The sequence below is a fragment of the Salvelinus sp. IW2-2015 genome, linkage group LG28, assembly GCF_002910315.2.
Source record: "Salvelinus sp. IW2-2015 linkage group LG28, ASM291031v2, whole genome shotgun sequence".
Classification (NCBI taxonomy): domain Eukaryota; kingdom Metazoa; phylum Chordata; class Actinopteri; order Salmoniformes; family Salmonidae; genus Salvelinus; species Salvelinus sp. IW2-2015.
The window spans coordinates 7,116,370-7,136,083 of NC_036868.1; the positions used below are offsets into that span (position 1 = coordinate 7,116,370).

At 42.6% G+C, this 19,714-nt stretch overlaps 1 pseudogene; it reads right to left on the reverse strand.

Moving 5' to 3' along the window:
- Positions 1-497: 497 nt before the first annotated feature.
- The window catches only part of LOC111954187 (mRNA-capping enzyme-like), a 142,132-nt pseudogene continuing 122,915 nt past the window's right edge, over positions 498-19,714 (reverse strand).

Here is a 19,714-nt window from a genome sequence, read left to right on the forward strand (position 1 = left end):
ATTGAAGAAGAAAAACGAAGAAGAAAAACAAAGGAGAGGTGTGTTTCCATCATGACATTTCCCAAGCGGTTACCGAGTCTATTCTGGGGTCTGACGATATGGATATGTGACGTCATGTGGAGGCAGAGTGTGTTTGTTACACCCATACTGTGGAGACATCTTGTCATGGTTATTCATGTTGTCAACCCGATGTATCACTGTGTGTCAGAAGAATATCTCAGAGGAATAGCTCTCTCTTGCTACTAAACAATACCTTTGAAATATTTGCTAGTGCATTCCTTCACTTCACTGCTGGGAGAGAAAAGATAGAAAGGAGGGGTCAGGTGGTTGTTTCCCATCTGATTACCGCCATTCCAAATACAAATAAACAGCTAGGAAAAACATAGTCAGTTGTTGCCGTAGTTAAAACACCAATTCCTCTGTTGTTGATCAATAGATTAGTTGGGAGACCGTTAAAAAAAGGGAAATATAAAATAAATAAAATCTAAATTCACCATTATGTATTTTATCTTTAATAAGAACCACTGAAATTAAAGCTAAGGCACTACATGGGGATATCTAACAGGATCTATAAGTTATTCAATCCAATATTTTTAGTTAAGAGGGCCTGTAAGAGGCTGATAATCAAATGGTTACAGATAAGAGGGGCTTTTCAAATGTCTGTGTCTCTGAGGGGGGAGGAAGGGGGCGGGCTGTAGCCATGAATGACCTCGCTCTGCAAGCCACATAGATACACTGCTACACTGGCCCGGCCCGCCCCCGCTGTGTGGTGCGGCCCGGTTGGGTCTCTTTGGAGCAGTACGGGGCATGAGCTCTGTGTCTGGGTCATGGGGGTGTTTCCGGTTCTGTCTGTGGGCCCCCAGGGCACAGCGGTCCAGAAACTCAGAGGTTTTCTTTTGTGACAGGATGCTGGATGCTGTTACACAGAGCTGGAAGAGAAGAGACACACAGACAGGAAGTTAGCGCAGACATGATGATGGACCCTTCCTGGGCTTGGTCCACCTCTAATGCAGGCTGTTTCTGCAGTCACATGAAAAATATACAATAAATACAGGCCATGTTCACTTCATAGTGGAGGTAGTATTAAACCCTTTGACCTGCACTGTTGCAGCTGTACCTTGCATTTATATCTGAAACCCTGTGCATGTGACTAATAAACTCTCAAAATCTCTAAACCTTTTCCTTACCTCAGGGCACAAGTGTACTCCAGCAACTAAACTACACTATAACTTCTCAAATTCCATTAAAGAAATTTCAGTAACTTAAAAATACATATTTTTTTTAATGTTTGGACTCCCTTGACATTTGCAGCTATAAGGTTGGCAGAATTCAAGCATTAAACATAGATTTGGGAAACCGAGAAGATAAAAAGCCTTGAAGCGTAGAAGAAAGAGTATGGTATTCAATCAGTGGACATTTCTACAATAAAATAAAAACACAATAATCTCACACACACACAACACTCACACACACCACACACACCACACACACACACACACAACACACACACCACACCACACCACACACACACACAACACACACCACACAACACACACACACAACCAAACACACACACACACACACACCCACCACACCAATGAGTAATGCAAAAAAATGGCATTAAAGTAAGACGGCATGTGTGAAATATAGATGAACTAAGCCATTATTAATAGGCCCAGTGATTGTCTTATTGCAGACAGAGATAAAGAGTCTGTAGATATTAATACAGATTGCTCCAAGGCTGGCCAGGCAGGCAGGTACTCTACTCAGCTGTGAGCCAAATAGCCGACTACTTACAAAACACTGAACAAAAATATAAACGCAACATGTTGGTCCCATGTTTCATGAGCTGAAATTAATTCCAGAAATTCTCCATGCGCACACATTTCGTGCACAAATTTGTTTACATCCCTGTTAGTGAAAATGTTTCCTTTGCCAAGATAATCCATCCACCTGACAGGTGTGGCATATGAAGAAGCTGATTAAACAGCATGGTCATTAAACAGGTGCACCTTGTGCTGGGGACAATAAAAGGCCACTTCAAATGTGCAGTTTTGTCACACAACACAATGCCAAGTTGTAAAAGGAGCTTGTAATTGGAATGCTGACTTGCAGGAATGTCCACCAGAGCGGTTGCCAGACAATTTAATGTTATTTTTCTACCATAAGCTGCCTCCAACGTCACTTTTAGAGAATTTGGCAGTACGTCCAACTGGCCTCACAACCACAGACTACATGTAACCATGCCAGCTCAGGACTCCACACCCGGCTTTCACCTGCGGGAATGTGTGTGTGTGTGGGGGGGGGGGGGGGGGTGCTGACGAGTATTACCGTATGTAATAAAGCCTTTTTGTGGGGAAAAACTCATTCTGGCTGGCTCCAGTGGGTGGACCTGGCTCCCAAGTACAGTTGAAGTCAGGAGTTTACATACACTTAGGTTGGAGTCATTAAAACTAGTTTTTTCAACCACTCCACACATATCTTGTTAAACTATAGTATTGGCGAGTTGGTTAGGACATCGACTTTGTGCATGAGACAAGTCATTTTCCCAACAATTGTTTACAGGCAGATTATTTCACTTATAATTCACTGTATCACAATTCCAGTGGGTCAGAGTTTACATACACTAATTTGACTGTGCCTTTAACTTCACTAGGGTAGGGGGCAGCATTCGGAATTTTGGATGAAAAGCGTGCCAAATTAACTGCCTACTACAGCCATAAAAGCTAGATATGCATACAATTAGTAGATTTGGATAGAAAAACTCTGAAGTTTCTAAAACTGTTTTGAATGATGTCTGTGAGTATAACATAACTCATATGGCAGGCAAACTGATAAAGAAATCCAACCAGGAAGTGGGAAATCTGAGGTTTGTAGTTTTTCAAGTCATTGCCTATCGAATATACAGTGTCTATGGGGTCATATTGCACTTCCTAAGGCTTCCACTAGATGTCAACAGTCTTTAGAACTTGTTTGATGCTTCTACTGTGAAGGAGGGGGGAATGGGAGCTGAATGAGTCAGAGGTCTGCAGAGTGGCATGAGTGACCACGCACGTTCAGGTGAGAGTTAGCTTGCGTTCCATTGCATTTCTACAGACAAGGAATTCTCCGGTTGGAACATTATTGAAGATATATGATAAAAAATCTAAAGATTGATTCTATACTTCGTTTGACATGTTTCTACGAACTGTAATATGACTTTTCGTCTGAACTTTCGACTGGACTTGCCGCGTCTCGTGAGTTTGGATTGTGTACTAAACGCGCGAACAAAAAGGAGGTATTTGGACATAATGATGACTTTATCGAACAAATCAAACATTTATTGTGGAACTGGGATTCTGGGAGTGCATTCTGATGAAATGCTATTTCTGGCTTCTGTGCCTCCACAACATGGCGGATATCTGTATGGCTTGGTTTTGTGTCTGAGGCTGTAACACGATTATTGCATGGTGTGCTTTTTCCGTAAAGTTTCTTTTGAAATCTGACACAGCGGTTGCATTAAGGAGAAGTGGATCTAAAATTCCATGCATAACAGTTGTATCTTTTAGCAATGTTTATTATGAGTATTTCTGTAATTGATGTAGCTCTCTGCAAAATCACCGGAGTGTTTGGAACTACTGCAATAACGCGCCAATGTAAACTGAGATTTTTGGATATAAATATGAACTTTCTGACAAAAACATACATGTATTGTGTATCATGAGTCCTATGAGTGTCATCTGATGAAGATCATTCAAAGGTTAGTGATTCATTAATCTCTATTTCTGCTTTTTGTGACTCCTCTCTTTGGCTGGAAAAATGGCTGTGTTTTTTTGTGACTTGGCTTCTGACTAACATAATCGTTTGGTGTGCTTTCATCGTAAAGCCTTTTTGAAATCGGACACTGTGGCTGGATTTACAACAAGTGTATCTTTAAAATGGTGTAAACTACTTGTATGTTTGAGGAATTTTAATTATGGGATTTCTGTTGTTTTGAATTTGGCGCCCTGCAGTTTCACTGGCTGTTGACGAGGTGGCGTTAGCGTCCCACATACCCTAGTGAGATTAAACAGCTTGGAAAATTCCAGAAAATGATGTCATGGCTTTATAAGCTTCTGATTGACTCAAATTATGTCAATTAGCCTATTGGAGGTGTACCTGTGGATGTATTTCAAGGTCTACCTTCAAACTCAGTGCCTCTTTGCTTATCATAGAAAAATCAAAAGAAATCAGCCAAGGCCTCAGAAAAACAATTGTAGACCTCCACAAGTCTGGTTAATCCTTGGGAGCAAATTCCAAACGCCTGAAGGTACCACGTTCATCTGTACAAACAATAGTACGCAAGTATAAACACCATGGGACCACGCAGCCGTCATACCGCTCAGGAAGAAGACACATTCTGTCTCCTAGAGATGAACGCACTTTGGTGCGAAAAGTGCAAATCAATCCCAGAACAACAGCAACTGACCTTGTGAAGAGGCTGGAGGAAACAGGTACAAAAGTATCTATATCCACATAACCTGAAAGGCCGCTCAGCAAGGATGAAGCCACTGCTCCAAAACCACCATAAAAAAGCCAGACTATGGTTTGCAACTGCAAATGGTGACAAAGATTGTACTTTTTGGAGAAATGTCCTCTGGTCTGATGAAACAAAAATAGAACTGTTTGGCCATAATGACCATCGTTATGTTTGGAGGAACACGGGGGATGCTTGCAAGCCGAAGAACACCATCCCAAACGTGAAGCATGGGGTGGCAGCATCATGTTGTGGGGGTGCTTTGCTGCAGGAGGGCCTGGTGCACTTCACAAAATAGATGGCATCATGAGGGAGGAAAATGATGTGGATATATTGTAGCAACATCTCAAGACATCAGTCAGGAAGTAAAAATTTGGTCGCAATTGGGTCTTCCAAATGGACAATGACCCCAAGCATACTTTTGCTAAGGTGTATGTAAACTTCCAACTTCAACTGTAGGTGGACCTATGCCCTCCCAAGCCCACCCATGGCTGCACCCCTGCCCAGTCATGTGAAATCCATAGATTAGGGCCTAATTCATTAATGTCAATTGACTGATTTCCTTATATGAACTGTAACTCAGTAAAATATTTGTTGTGTTTATATTTTTGTTCAGTATGTGGCTAGCTACTTAATTGACTTCAAATTGGGGAGAATCAATTGATCTGATTTTGAATGGCCAAAAAAATTGGGAAAACACTGCTCACTCACCCATGGCTGTGGCGTAGGAGTTGGGGAAGCTCTTGTCCACCCTGTGTCACATGAACACCCAGGTGTCGTTGTTAAAGGACAAGTCAAAGTGGTTGGTTTAGAATGTCAACATTTACTGGATATTATACTGCCTACAATCATTCTGGTCCTCCAATTGCAACACTGGGACTTACATTATACAGCAATAACTGTTTGACAATTGAATTAAGAATGTACTGTACACTTTGAATTATGAGTCAGGCAAGACATTTCTGTATCTGTTTCCCATTTGTCATGAGCTTGATTTGCCTAGCTTCCCCTAGCTGCTGTTCTCAAACACGTGTGCTCTAAAGTAGCTGGATTTCATCACACCAAAGACACAGACACATTCCACTGAACGCAAACAGCTGATGGTAATATAGGAACACTTCATTAAGAAACTCATCATCAACTTACTCTTTAGCTTCACTGATATTGACTGTTCAACAAATCATGAATCATTGAGTATGTATCTACATGGGTGAGGTGGTGCTAAAGGAGATAGAGAGAGGGGAGCAGAGCTGCACTGGACCTCCAGGGCTCAGAGGACTGGCGAGGGCCCACTGCCAGGCTGCCCCTGAGCAGATGAAGGCCCGGCAGACACCAGGGAGGGGGCGGCTCTGCCAGGAACACACCACCGTGCCTGGCAAGAGGACCGAACGCTCCGTAAAAGCCTGTCTGCTCCTGGAGAGAAGGGCATCTGGGTGCTCAAGTGGGGAGGGAGTGTGGAGGAAAGAGTGTGGATGACTGTGTGTGAAGAGAGGGAGGCGTCATGCTCAGAACACATCACACCACACCACAGGTTGCATGACCATGAGAAAAGTGGGATGAAGCCACAATTATACACATTAGACTTACGGGTACATGTTGTCACACTACCCTCATCACCAGTGTCTGTACCAACTGCCGGAGAGGATGACTGACGGTTTACATGCTCCTAATCAACTGCGCTATTTTGTTCTGCACTGTTGGTTAAGGGCTTGTAAGTAAGCATTTCACGGTAAGGTACTTGGTAAGGTCTATTTGGCACATGTGACAAATAAAGTTTGATTTGAAGTAGCAGCACTGTGCTATTAAAATGAACGACAACAAGCACACATTTAGCTGTCAAGATCTGTTGATTCAGTTCCATTTCCAAACCAAACGATTATTTCAGACCTTCCGAATAACAGCTGAGAGACAAAACTCTGGAGAAGAGACAGAATGGGCGATGCTCAGAGTTTAACACAAAGCCAAGAGAGCTGCCAAATAACAATGCAGGAGGCAACTTTTTGGCAGGCAGTGATGAGTCTGTCCTGTTTGCTGTGGTGTTTTCTGGGATCCCTTCCATAGGGGGCGGGTCGTGTGTGTCTGTGTTGACGTGTGTGGCTGTGTGCTGTGTGTGTGTTGGCTGCTGGTGTACTGCTTGGAGCACTGAACTACACATCTGCTCTGTGGTGTGTGCTGTGCTGTGTTCTGTCCTGTGTGTGTGTGTGTGTGTGTGTGTGTGGTGTGTGTGTGTGTGTGTGTGTGTGGTGTGTGTGTGTGTGTGTGAGAGACATGCTGCTGCCATGTCTCCCCCTCCACCGCTTGGTGTTAATCCAACCAAATCCACTTCATTATGGTCTCACACCTGCAGCCATGCTAGATAGGGACTCCTGGCGGAAGCAAAACACCCCCCCCACCCAGCTATTATTATGTGTAATGCCGGTGTATTCAACCTCAAATCATAGTAATAACTACGCCAATCTATCCTCCATACCCCTCTATTCCAATCATGGCGTTTGGGACCAGAAACTTGGCTATTTGGGAAAAATAATATTGTGCTTCATCATACCATTATGCCAAGCGGTTGCCTCCGGGTGAGCTTGTGATTAGTTTTCAGAGCACAAAAATTCTTAGAGAAATATCAAGTTAGACTGATCTTAAAATAAATAAAAATCGTATGCTCATCCAGAGTACCATACAGCTCACTGTGTTTGATTCTACCAGACAGGTGTCAATAGTCTAGACTTAGTAGTTTCTACCAGTAGTGCACTACATAGGAAATAGGGTGCCATATAGGATGCATCCAGTGTCTGTCTGTATGCCCCAACCTTTCCTCCCGTTGGCGTTCTGAGGGCATACTGATTACAAGCAGAGAGGACAAGTAGAGCCTACTGCTTTATGAGCTGGAGGGGATTTTATGACAAAGCTCCCTGGTCGCTGCGGCGTTGTGAAGACTTGTTGTATTACTGAGCCTTTACAAGTCAGATGTTGACAGAGGAATGCATTCTATTACACGGCCAGGATATTTCTCAGTCTCCTCCGTCTGGGCGGATCTTTCTTTCATTCTGGACTTAATCAAAGCTGGCCCGGAGGTCTGGGACTCTGTGGTGGCACTTGGGTCCCTTTTAATAACAAAGCAGTGCTCTGTATAGACGGAGGACTGTTATACGATGCAAGGGACGCTGACGCAGGAACTCTGAGACCGTGTAGGTGTCGATAGACAACAATCAAAATTCAAGGTTAACACAGTCCTTTGATATCGACACATAAAAGTCTGCTCTTAGCTATTGATATTATATGAGACTGATGGCCCCTAGCGACCTTTGTGTTGCTATGATGATGTGATGGTTAGGTGCAGGAAGGACTGTGCCATTAATTTCAACCTCCCAACCAAACCCATCCCATCTGTAGGGATGTCAACATCATGACTCAGCTAAGAACAACAGCGCATTAACGCCTCTACACATCCACCTCATGCGCTATTGAGTAGTCTTATTCTACTAGATGCTTTGTAATTACACAGAATTACTGATAACCCCAGGAACTGTAATAGCCGTGTAGAGGCTGAAACTGTTTTAAATGGGAACCGCGTTAACAGTTTCGCACTGTGCCATTACTTGACGTCAATGTCTGGCTACTGGAGGGTCATACCAATCGTTACCCAGTTCTCTCAAAGACGGATAATAATGTATTTGAAATGAGAGGAAGAGGCGTGAGTACACACTAATTGGTAGATAAAAGCAGAAAGCTAAATTGAGAATTCTGAGGAAAGGTGTGACTGATAAGCTAAAGACAAAGCATCTCAACAAAACCACACTAACAACAAGTCAACACAGACAGAGGCTGTTGTTCCCCTGCGGACTTTTAAAAGATACCAATTTGTTTGGTTTGGGAGATAAGACTGTGAAGGGTATATTGAGTTCTGTCTCCATTAAAGAAAGTCAATTATATACTGGAAAATATCCAGGGCCTTAAAAGAACAAACTGGCATCTCCCAAGAGGCGGCTTCTGTACTCCACAAAAAATAACTATTGCAATTACCTAAGAATTAAAGCATATCAAATTAAAGTGCGTTTGGCAAATTATTCTTCCTGAAATGACTGAGGAGTTGAGTCAGAAATTACCCAGACAATCTCGAGGCACCTACGCAAACAGAAAATGTATCCCATTAACTCAGATATAAGCATTCAACAGTGAAACTGAGATACGAGCCCCGTCCCCCCCCCTGTAAATGCATCGATGAATAAAAAGATGGATCGCTATCTGGGAAGGTGACGAACACATTTGCACACTCCCACACTGCCTGCCATCAAAGGGTCCTCTCGTTTCCCTGCTACCGGCTGCTTTCACCAGAAACGGTAATGTCTGACTTCAACAGATCTGTCATGGATGGTGCAGCGGGCTATGTATGATTAATGAGTTAGCTCCTCTTCCACAGGCCTCATATGGCTCTGCTCTGTATAGGGAGCCTAGTACTCTACCAGACCCAGAGACTCTCTACGAATAAAGTTAAATGAGACATAAGTGGGCATTAACTTGAACAGGCTTTTAACAAATTTCATACAGAGAGCTTGTATGGGGGAGAAAAATCCATGATTGGCCACACAGTAGAGTGCATTGGAGGGAATATCTGTGAAAATCTTTAACTTTAAAAAATCTAGAAACTTTTCATGTCTCAAGAAAGGTTGAGTATCCAACTTTGGGTTTATCGATGATGTTTGCATGAGTCGGGTACTCGTGTGTTGGATGCAGACTGTATGTATGACATTTCTATGGCATATTATATAATTCCTAAATCTTTACCATGGAGTCTTCGTTGTAAATCCCTGTTAGAAACAAAGGCTCACTTGGTGTTGTTAGGCAAACATTGTAAGGGCTTGGGCATAAAGCATTTCCTTTGTGTGTGTAGGTGAGGTTGAATTTAGCAACACATCCAGCTCCTTGTCTCACCCTCTTTGCAAAGGGCATGTCATAGATGCTGACGTAGAGCAATCCGGCAGTCTGGGGGAGCAACATGCAAAGACAAAACATCTTCACTAACACCTCCAGACTCCCTGAGGTCACACCCTAAGCACCAAGCCCCACACAGACAGCATCCCCTGCTCCTTAATGAGAAAGGGAACAACGTTTCTCAGAGAGTTAGCGTACAACAACACACCTCTGTTTACCAGCTAGAGACCTGGCCGTGTGGTGCCAGGACAACAACCTCTCCCTCAACGTGATCAAGACAAAGGAGATGATTGTGGACTACAGGAAAAAGAGGACCCGAGCACGCCCCCATTCTCATCAACGGGGCTGCAGTAGAGCAGGTTGAGAGCTTCAAGTTCCTTGGTGTCCACATCACCAACAAACTAACATGATCCAAGCACACCATGAGTCGTGAAGCGGGCACGACAAAACCTATTCCCCCTCAGGAGACTGAAAAGATTTGGCATGGGTCCTCAGATCCTCAAAAGGTTCTACAGCTGCACCATTGAGACATCCCGACTGGTTGCATCACTGCTCGGCAAGCGATACCGGAGCGCCAAGTCTAGGTCCAAAGGCTTCTAAACAGCTTCTACCCCACAGCCATAAGACTCCTGAACATCTAGTCAAATGGCTACTCAGACAATTTGCATTGCCCCCCCCCCCCGCACACCACTGCCACTCTCTGTTGTCATCTATGCATAGTCACTTTAATTAACTCTACCTACATGTACATACTACCTCAACTAATCGGTGGCCCCGCACATTGACTCTGTACCGGCACCCCACTGTATATATTGTTATTTTTTACTGCTGCTCTTTAATTACTTGTTACTTTTATCTCTTATTCTTATCCATTGTTGTTGAAACTGCACTGTTGGTTAGGGGCTCGTAAGTAAGCATTTCACTGTAAGGTCTACCTCTTGTATTCGGCGCATGTGACTAATACAATTTGATTTGATTTAGTAACAGAATGAAATAGCGCTCTTTAATTGGAATCACATCTCCCATCCCCTCTCTCTGGGTGTGTCACATTAATACCTCCTTTCTCCTAAAGTGAGCATTTGTTCTTATACCAGTCATTTCCTTCCAAATTACTGAAGGGAAGTGAAGAAATACACTTGTATACACTTTGGGATGAACGGAAGATGATTGGGACGTAGCCTTCCTCTCAGTGCATCTGGAGGCTTCAACATGTAGGTTACCCAGTGCAAACGCACGACGGCAACGATGCCACGTCTGGAGGACAATTATAGCTCCATTCAAAACCCCACAGGCATCAAACTGACCACCTGCTTGCAATGTTATAACGACTTTACATTCTTTCCCTACATCATCCGTCTGTCTCTAGGTCAGCTATATTAATTGTGACTTCTGATTGCCAGCTGTGAGCACTCAGCAGTTAATGCACCGTAATGTGGTGCAGAATCAGGGTTTTTGCTGTGTGTGTGTGTGAAGCTTTGTGTGTATGTGAGGCCCCAAACAAGCCCCCCCCACCCCCCGTCCGTTCTGTGACCATGTGCTTTTCCGTCTCATCCCAGGGTTCACGCCCCACAGCTGGCCTTAATGACACACTGACACACCTCCTGCCTGGCTACTCATGGTTATTTCAGGACGCATTGTCTGCTTTTGTTACACACCCAAACCCTCCTCCCCAGACCTAAATACTGTCACTGATGATACCGCCACTGGCTTCCTGTTCCTGGCTCTCCCTACAGCATCACTTAACTAGTGAGAAGCACAGGCGGAAATGAGGGGGCTATCTGGGTTGATCTGATGTTCAAACCGCAGTGGCAGGGTTCTACACAAACTTTTAAAAAATAGTGTCACTGGTGCTACCAACTTTTTCAGATGATGGCACAAACACATGACTTGGTCGCACCAATTTATTTAATAAAACATTATATTGATAATGACCTGACCGGTGTACCATAACGTGCCTGTATTCCATACAAAATCAGGCTAATAATGACTAGCCATCTTTTACATTAGCATGCCCTTGTGTTCTTACATTGATTTGGATAGATTTACTGTAACAGCAAATTAAACAGACTTCAGATTTCAGAGTGCCATGTGTTCTTTTCTGCGAAATCCTCTAGAGGGCAACATTTGAAAAAACAATACTTAATACCAAAACTATACCACGGCAAACAAAAAGAAAGCGAGAAGAAGGACCGATTTCTCCCATTTTTGTTGAAAGGTTTTCGCTCTCAAAATCAGACTTTTTTAACTATGCTTAAAACACATCAGGGACCACTTTTGAGGTCTGTATATGCCAGACAGTTGTGTTTGGCCAGCACACTTGTGATTGATGCAAATAATTATGATTCTTCCAGGTAGGCATAGGCCACTTTGTAGTTACCTTTTAATTGCCTTTCCATCTACCCAAAGAAGGTTAGGCTATCATTAGCACACACAGGGCTCGACACAGGGTCGGCCCTAGGCTTTTGGGGACGCTTAAGCGAGATTTGGTTGGGTGGCTCCCCACCTTGCGGCAAAACATTTTAGTGGCCCCCCTCTTGACAGTAGAGAAAAAAACATTCTAAAATGCACCAGGTGTATTATACTATTCTAATAGTAATTTGAGACACTGATTGAATTGCGCATTGCAAATATTCAACCAAGACATTGAACTTTTTAAATACATGGTTTGCATACCCATTCTTGCCTTAGAATTTACTGACTGCTAGAGATAATAACTTGAAACATCTTTCCTATACAGTTGAAGTCGGAAGTTTACATACACCTTAGCTAAGTACATTTAAACTCAGTTTAAACTCAGTCACAATTCCTGACATTTAATCCTAGTAAAAAAATCCCTGCTTTAGGTCAGTTAGGATCACCACTTTATTTTAAGAATGTGAAATGTCAGAATAATAGTAGAGAGAATGATTTATTTCAGTTGAATTTCTTTCATCACATTCCCAGTGGGTCAGAAGTTTACATACACTCAATTAGCATTTGGTAGCATTGCCTTTAAATTGTTTAACTTGGGTCAAACGTTTCGGGTAGCCTTCCACAAACTTCCCACAATAAGTTGGGTGAATTTTGGCACATTCCTCCTGACAGAGCTGGTGTAACTGAGTCAGGTTTGTAGGCCTCCTTGCTCACACATGCTTTTTCAGTTCGGACCACACATCTTCTATAGGATTGAGGTCAGGGCTTTATGATGGCCACTCCAATACCTTGACTTTGTTGTCCTTAAGCTATCTTGCCACAACTTTGGAAGTATGCTTGGGGTCATTGTCCATTTGGAAGACCCATTTGTGACCAAGCTTTAACTTCCTGACTGATGTCTGAGATGTTGCTTCAATATATCCACATACAATTTCCTCCCTCATGATGCCATCTATTTTATGAAGTGCACCAGACCCTCCTGCAGCAAAGCACCCCCACAACATGATGCTGCCACCCCGTGCCTCACGATTGGGATGGTGTTCTTCGGCTTGCAAGCATCCCCCTTTTTCCTCCCAACATAACGATGGTCATGATGGCCAAACAGTTCTATTTTTGTTTCATCAGACCAGAGGACATTTCTCCAAAAAGTACGAGCTTTGTCCCCATGTGCAGTTGCAAACCGTAGTCTGTCTTTTTTATGGTGGTTTTGGAGCAGTGGCTTCTTCCTTGCTGAGCGGCCTTTCAGGTTACGTCGATATATAGGACTTGTTTACTGTGGATATAGATACTTTTGTACCTGTTTCCTCCAGCATCTTCACAAGGTCTTTTGCTGTTGTTCTGGGATTGATTTGCACCTTTCGCACCAAAGTATGTTCATCTCTAGGAGACAGAACGCATCTCCTTCCTGAGCGGTATGACGGCTGCGTGGTCCCATGGTGTTTATACTTGCGTACTATTGTTTGTACAGGTGAACGTGGTACCTTCAGGTGTTTGGAAATTGCTCCCAAGGATGAACCAGACTTGTGGAGGTCTACTATTTTTTTTCTGGGGTCTTGGCTGATTTCTTTGGATTTTCCCATGATGTCAAGCAAGGAAGCACTGAGTTTGAAGGTAGGCCTTGAAATACATCCACAGGTACACCTCCAATTGACTCAAATGATGTCAATTAGCTTATCAGAAGCTTCTAAAGCCATGACATCATTTTCTGGATTTTTCTAAGCTGTGTAAAGGCACAGTCAACTTAGTGTATGTAAACGTCTGACCCACTGGAATTGTGATACAGTGAATTATAAGTGAAATAATCTGTCTGTAAACAATTGTTGGAAAAATGACTTGTGTCATGCACAATGTAGATGTCCTAACCGACTTGCCAAAACTATAGTTAGTTAACAAGAAATTTGTGGAGTGGTTGAAAAACAAGTTTTAATGACTCCAACCTAAGTGTATGTAAACTTCCGACTTCAACTGTACCTACCCCTACCCACTGTCGAGCTGCTCCACGCAACAACCAGCTGTTTAAGAGCTGCGCGCTCTCTCTGACCGACAGATTATCTATAGGCTATAAGTGTGGAGCTCACGTGATAAATAATCGACATAATGAACGAAAAAGCTTCGGAAATCCATGTTTAAAAAAAAATATTAATTATATAGCCTAGATTAAAAATAGCATTATTACAATATTATTTTCACTGAGGATTTGTGACTCCCGGTAGAGGATTTCCTGCCGGGAGTCACACACAGACGGGGGCATTTCTGTGTTGCCTCTTCAGAAAGTTGGTTTATTTTTTGTCAGTTGCACATTACTGTTTGAATAAATCATGATAATAACAAAAAAAGCAAATTGTGAACCAAAAACTAATATGACCAGGTAACAAAAACTCACTGGCACCCAATAGAAATTGTGTCGTACTGGTGGCAAACGCGACTGTTTTGGTTGCAGTATCGAACCCTGAGTGGATAGATTTCATCTCACCCACCATGTTGGGTCACCCTGTTGGAGGCCGCCTTTTGGGTATGAAGTGGTTTGGGTGAGCAGAGCACTCATTAGGGGGGGGGCTGCCTCTCCACTCCCTCTTCCTCTGTAATGACGGTGAGGAGAGGGGAGGCAGGAAGCAGCCGTCAACACCACCATGGAACCCTCCGGCCATCCATGAACTGAGGGAAACAACTGCAGAGCAACCCTGAGAGTTCACAACATAACCTTTCACTTCACACCCGCCCGCACTCACACACTTTACCCATCCTCTGTCCGACATCAAACATTCCTAAAATAGCCTACTTTGCCCTCGTAAACTGTATGGGATGTGTATTTACCAAGACCTCTGGTCACTGACAAAAAAGTTAAACCATGATAAAAAGTTAAATTGTATTGACATGGTGATCCAAAAATAACCTGGATGTTGTCAATTTTTTGTTTGATCAAAGTCATTGAGGCAGACTGCAAGACTGATGCTGTGAAATGATGGACTGCCTGTGGCCTATTGTTTGTCATTTCAATTTCTGAATCTAAGTTGATGTTCCACTGCAATCTGAATGTGTTACTCTGTGTTATTAAGCATTTCACGCTGCATTTGATGATTGATTCCTTGATTTGAATCAGTCCCAGGTAGAAACGACCTAAAATTCACTGAGTAAAGGTGATAATAACGTGCTGATTACATTTATGGCCTACATTACTTAAATCTAATGAAACACATTGGGAACGGGACTTAGTATGACCCCAAATCACAGAGCGCAACAGTCAACAGGTCAGCTCTTCTATATTCAAATGGCATTTGTCCAACAAGCTCCAAATGGACTGGGGCTGAGCTGTCAGCAAGGGCTGTGGGCCACATGGCCATTCCCGATAACTTGTTATATATGCAGAACAGTCATTTCTCAGAGTGAAAACAGTCCAAATTAACATGTTTTGCCCTGCACATCACCTTCTGAGTGCTGAGGGTGTTGGAACCAGATGAACCTCTGACTACGTCCCAAATGGTACTCTATTCCAGCTGGCTGAGAATGCAGCTGGCTGAGAGGCCGGACCGGGTCTGTAAAGCCTCTAACCCATGCCCGCCCGGCTGTAAGCTGCAAGGCCACCAAGCCCAGCCTATTCTTACTGGGGTCCTGCTCAGCAGCTGGTAAAAGTGGAACATTGAGATTCTACTTTTATCAGCTTGTTTGTGTCCGATAATTGGAATTTTACTTCAGACGGAATTAATGTTTACACAAGCACAAATTCCTCAAAGCTTTAATCCAGGGGAAAAAATCCACAAAGAAGTTTGAGAGACATTGTTTCCCCATGACATGAAAAATGGTTTGCATTCTCTCCCTACATCGTCTATGTCCGTTTTTTAATTGTGACTTCTGATTTCCAGCTGTGAGCACACAGCAGTTAATCCACTGTATTATGGTGTAGAATCAAATACGTCTGGTCCTTGTGAAGCAGGTCCAGTCCATCTTTACGCCTGACTGCCAGGCTTCATATTCTCACAGGTCTTATTCATTTAATGACCAACGATTGGTTGAATTTACAATGACATATGTAGAAACTGTTTTAATGGACCAATTCGAGGTAGCCAATGTCTCTCCATAATTCAAGTTGCTACGGTAAAAACCTTTGTGCTTCTTCCATGCCCCACCTGGGAAAACTCCCTTTATCATTTGCTGTCTCTTTCCCTCACTGTCTTGTTCTCTCGCACTCTGTCTTCTTCCTCTCTATCCTCAAACTATCCATCCTTTTCTCTCAGCTTCTCAACCTGTTTTTTACTCGAGGTAATGAAAGTGGTGAGACTGTAAGCTGCTTCTTCGCTGAAGCACAGAGAGCAGAGAAACGCTGAGGGATGGAGTGCGTGGGCAGATAAAAACAAGTACTCATTCCTTCTCCGTCTCCTCTAACAAAGACAAAGACAGACTTAATGACCTGGACCACTACCACTGGGCTCTGAGGAGGAGCAGTACACTGCCAGCTAACAGCTCTTTCAGAAATACATCAGAACATTCTCAAACAGGATGGAACAATGATCACTTGTGCTCTCAAAAGTAGAGACCGAGACGGAGGCCTGGCAACACTGGCATGCCAGAGTCTGGTGTAGCAGTCTAAGCTCCTCACACACACTACCGTTTAAAAGTTTGGGGTCACTTAAAAATTAACATGTTTTTGAAAGAAAAGCACATTTTTTGTCCATTAAAATAACATAAAATTGATCAGAAATACAGTGGTGTAGACATGGTTAATGTTGTAAATGCCTATTGTAGCTGGAAACGGCAGATGTTTTATGGAATATCTACATAGGCGTACAGAGGCCCATTATCAGCAACCATCACTCGAGTTTCAGAAAAAAGTTATTTGTTTCTGGCCATTTTGAGCCTGTAATCGAACCCCAAAAATGCTGATACTCCAAATCCTCAACTAGTCTAAAGAAGGCCAGTTTTATTGCTTCTTTAAATCAGGACAACAGTTTTCAGCTGTGCTAACAGCAAAAGGGTTTTCTAATGATCAGTTAGCCTTTTAAAATTATAAACTTGGATTAGCTAACACAACGTGCCATTGGAACACAGGAGTGATGGTTGCTGATAATGGGCCTCTGTACGCCTATGTAGATATTCCATAAACAAATCAACCATTTCCAGCTACAATAGTAATTTACAACATTAACAATGTCTACACTGTATTTCTGATCAATTTGATGTTATTTTAAAATGCTTTGTTTCAAAAACAAGGACATTTCTAAGTGACCCCAAACTTTTGAACGGTAGTGTATATGACCCCCTGGCAACAGGGTTTGAGCCCCTCTGTGTTCATCTCCCTCTCTAATGTCTTACTGTACGGTCAAAAATAAATAAATATGTAAGGTGGTCAGAATTCTGTTTGCCTTAACAAAAACACAGAGTGGCTGTGCTCAGATCCTCTTAGTCAGTTGTACGCGACAGTGTATGGTTGGCTGATTGTGAGAATGCTGGGGCGGTTGTTCACAGGGTTCAGCTGCCTCTCGGAGGGCAGGGGCTACATGTACTGTCAACACCGAGATATCGATCTGTTTACTATCACAGCAGCGAGTCTTACTCAGAGTACCAACTTAGAAACACCTCACCTACAGCAATACACAGCATAAACGTGCCTTGGAAGGTTTTATTTTAAAAACATAAATAAATATTTAACCTTTATTTAACTAGGCAAGTCAGTTAAGAACAAATTATTATTTACAATGATGACCTACCCCGGTCAAACCCAGACGACGCGGGGCCAATTGTGCGTCGCCCAATGGCACTCCCAATCACGGCCGGATGTGATGCAGCATGGATTCAAACCAGGTACTGCAGTGACGCACGCCTCTTGCACTGAGATGCAGTGTCTTAGACCACTGTGCCACTCGGGTACAGAGGGATTGATTAGCAAGCAGGCATTTTTTCTCAAATATACTCCCAACATTATTTATTTAGCACGTTTGATGTGTTAGCTGTGCTTACAGCACAGTAAAGCACTGAATAGCACAGCAGTGCCTGGGTAGGTATAGTTGAAGTCGGAAGTTTACATACACCTTAGCCAAATACATTTAAACTCCGTTTTTCACAACTCCTGACATTTAATCCTAGTAAAGATTCCCTTTTTTAGGTCAGTTAGGATCACCACTTTATTTTAAGAATGTGAAATGTCAGAATAATAGGACAGAGAATGATTTATTTCAGGTTTTATTTCTTTCATCACATTCCCAGTGGGTCAGAAGTTTACATACGCTCAATTAGTATTTGGTAACATTGCCTTTAAATTGTTTAACTTGGGTCAAACGTCGTGTAGACTCATTTGCGACCAAGCTTTAACTTTCCTGACTGATGTCTGAGATGTTGCTTCAATATATCCACATAATTTTCCTCCCTCACGATGCCATCTATTTTGTGAAGTGCACCACTCTCTCTGCAGCAAAGCACCCCCACAATATGATGCTGCCACCCCGAGCTTCACAGTTGGGATGGTGTTCTTCGGCTTGCAAGCGTCCCCCTTTTTCCTCCAAACATAACGATGGCATTTAGGCCAAACAGTTCTATTTTTGTTTCATCAAACCAGAGGACATTTCTCAAAAAGTACGATCTTTGTCCCCATGTGCAGTTGCAAACCGTAGTCTGTCTTTTTTATGCGGTTTTGGAGCAGTGGCTTCTTCCTTGCTGAGTGCCTTTCAGGTTATGTCGATATAGGACTCGTTTTACTGTGGATATAGATACTTTTGTACCTGTTTCCTCCAGCATCTTCACAAGGTCCTTTGCTTTTGTTCTGGGATTGATTTGCACTTTTCGCATCAAAGTACGTTCATCTCTAGGAGACAGAACGCGTCTCCTTCCTGAGCGATATGACGGCTGCGTGGTCTCATGGTGTTTATACTTGCGTACTATTGTTTGTACAGATGAACGTGGCACCTTCAGGCGTTTGGAAATTGCTCCCAAGGATGAACCAGACTTGTGGAGGTCTACAATTTTTGGCAAATTTCTTTTGATTTTCCCATGATGTCAAGCAAAGAGGCACTGAGTTTGAAGGTAGGCCTTGAAATACATCCACAGCTACACCTCCAATTGACTCAAATGATGTCAATTAGCCTATCAGAAGCTTCCAAAGCCATGACATCATTTTCTGGATTTTTCTAAGCTGTGTAAAGGCACAGTCAACTTAGTGTATGTAAAGTTCTGACCCACTGGAATTGTGATACATTGAATTATAAGTGAAATAATCTGTCTAAACAATTGTTGGAAAAATGACTTGTGTCATGGACAAAGTAGATGTCCTAACCGACTTGCCAAAACTATAGTTTGTTCACAAGAAATTTGTGGAGTAGTTGAAAAACGAGTTTTAATGACTCCAACCTAAGTGTATGTAAACCTCCGACTTCAACTGTAGGTAGTAAGTACAGAGGAATTGAGAATGGTTTCCACCATTTCTTTAGCATGTTTGTAAGATGAGATGTGAATTTGTTGATAATAAATATGGTGTTTTCTAATCTAATACACAGGTCCAGATGAAGAAAGTAAAAGAGAGCTAGAGGAAAAGTGCCTATCAGAGGGAAAACAACCAATTCATCTGTGGAGTGCAAAATGAATAAATAGATCCAATTTTGTTTTTCAGGTAATAACGAGAACAACCATACCGTTATTGAACATAAAACCTTCCCGAGGCTAGAATTAAAGTCTGCAGTTTAGGTAATATCCTGACTCATGTATTCCTTCATTATCTGAAAAGTGGCAATAAAAGACAAAATGTGTCTGGGACAGATATTGCAGTTGAATTCAATAAGGCCCTATGGCAAAGCATAATATCAGTGATTCAAGGTATAGCTCATTTGGAAGAAATACTTACTATATAAGAATGATGCGCAAATCTCTAAAAGTTACAGAACCAATGTTTTATATATA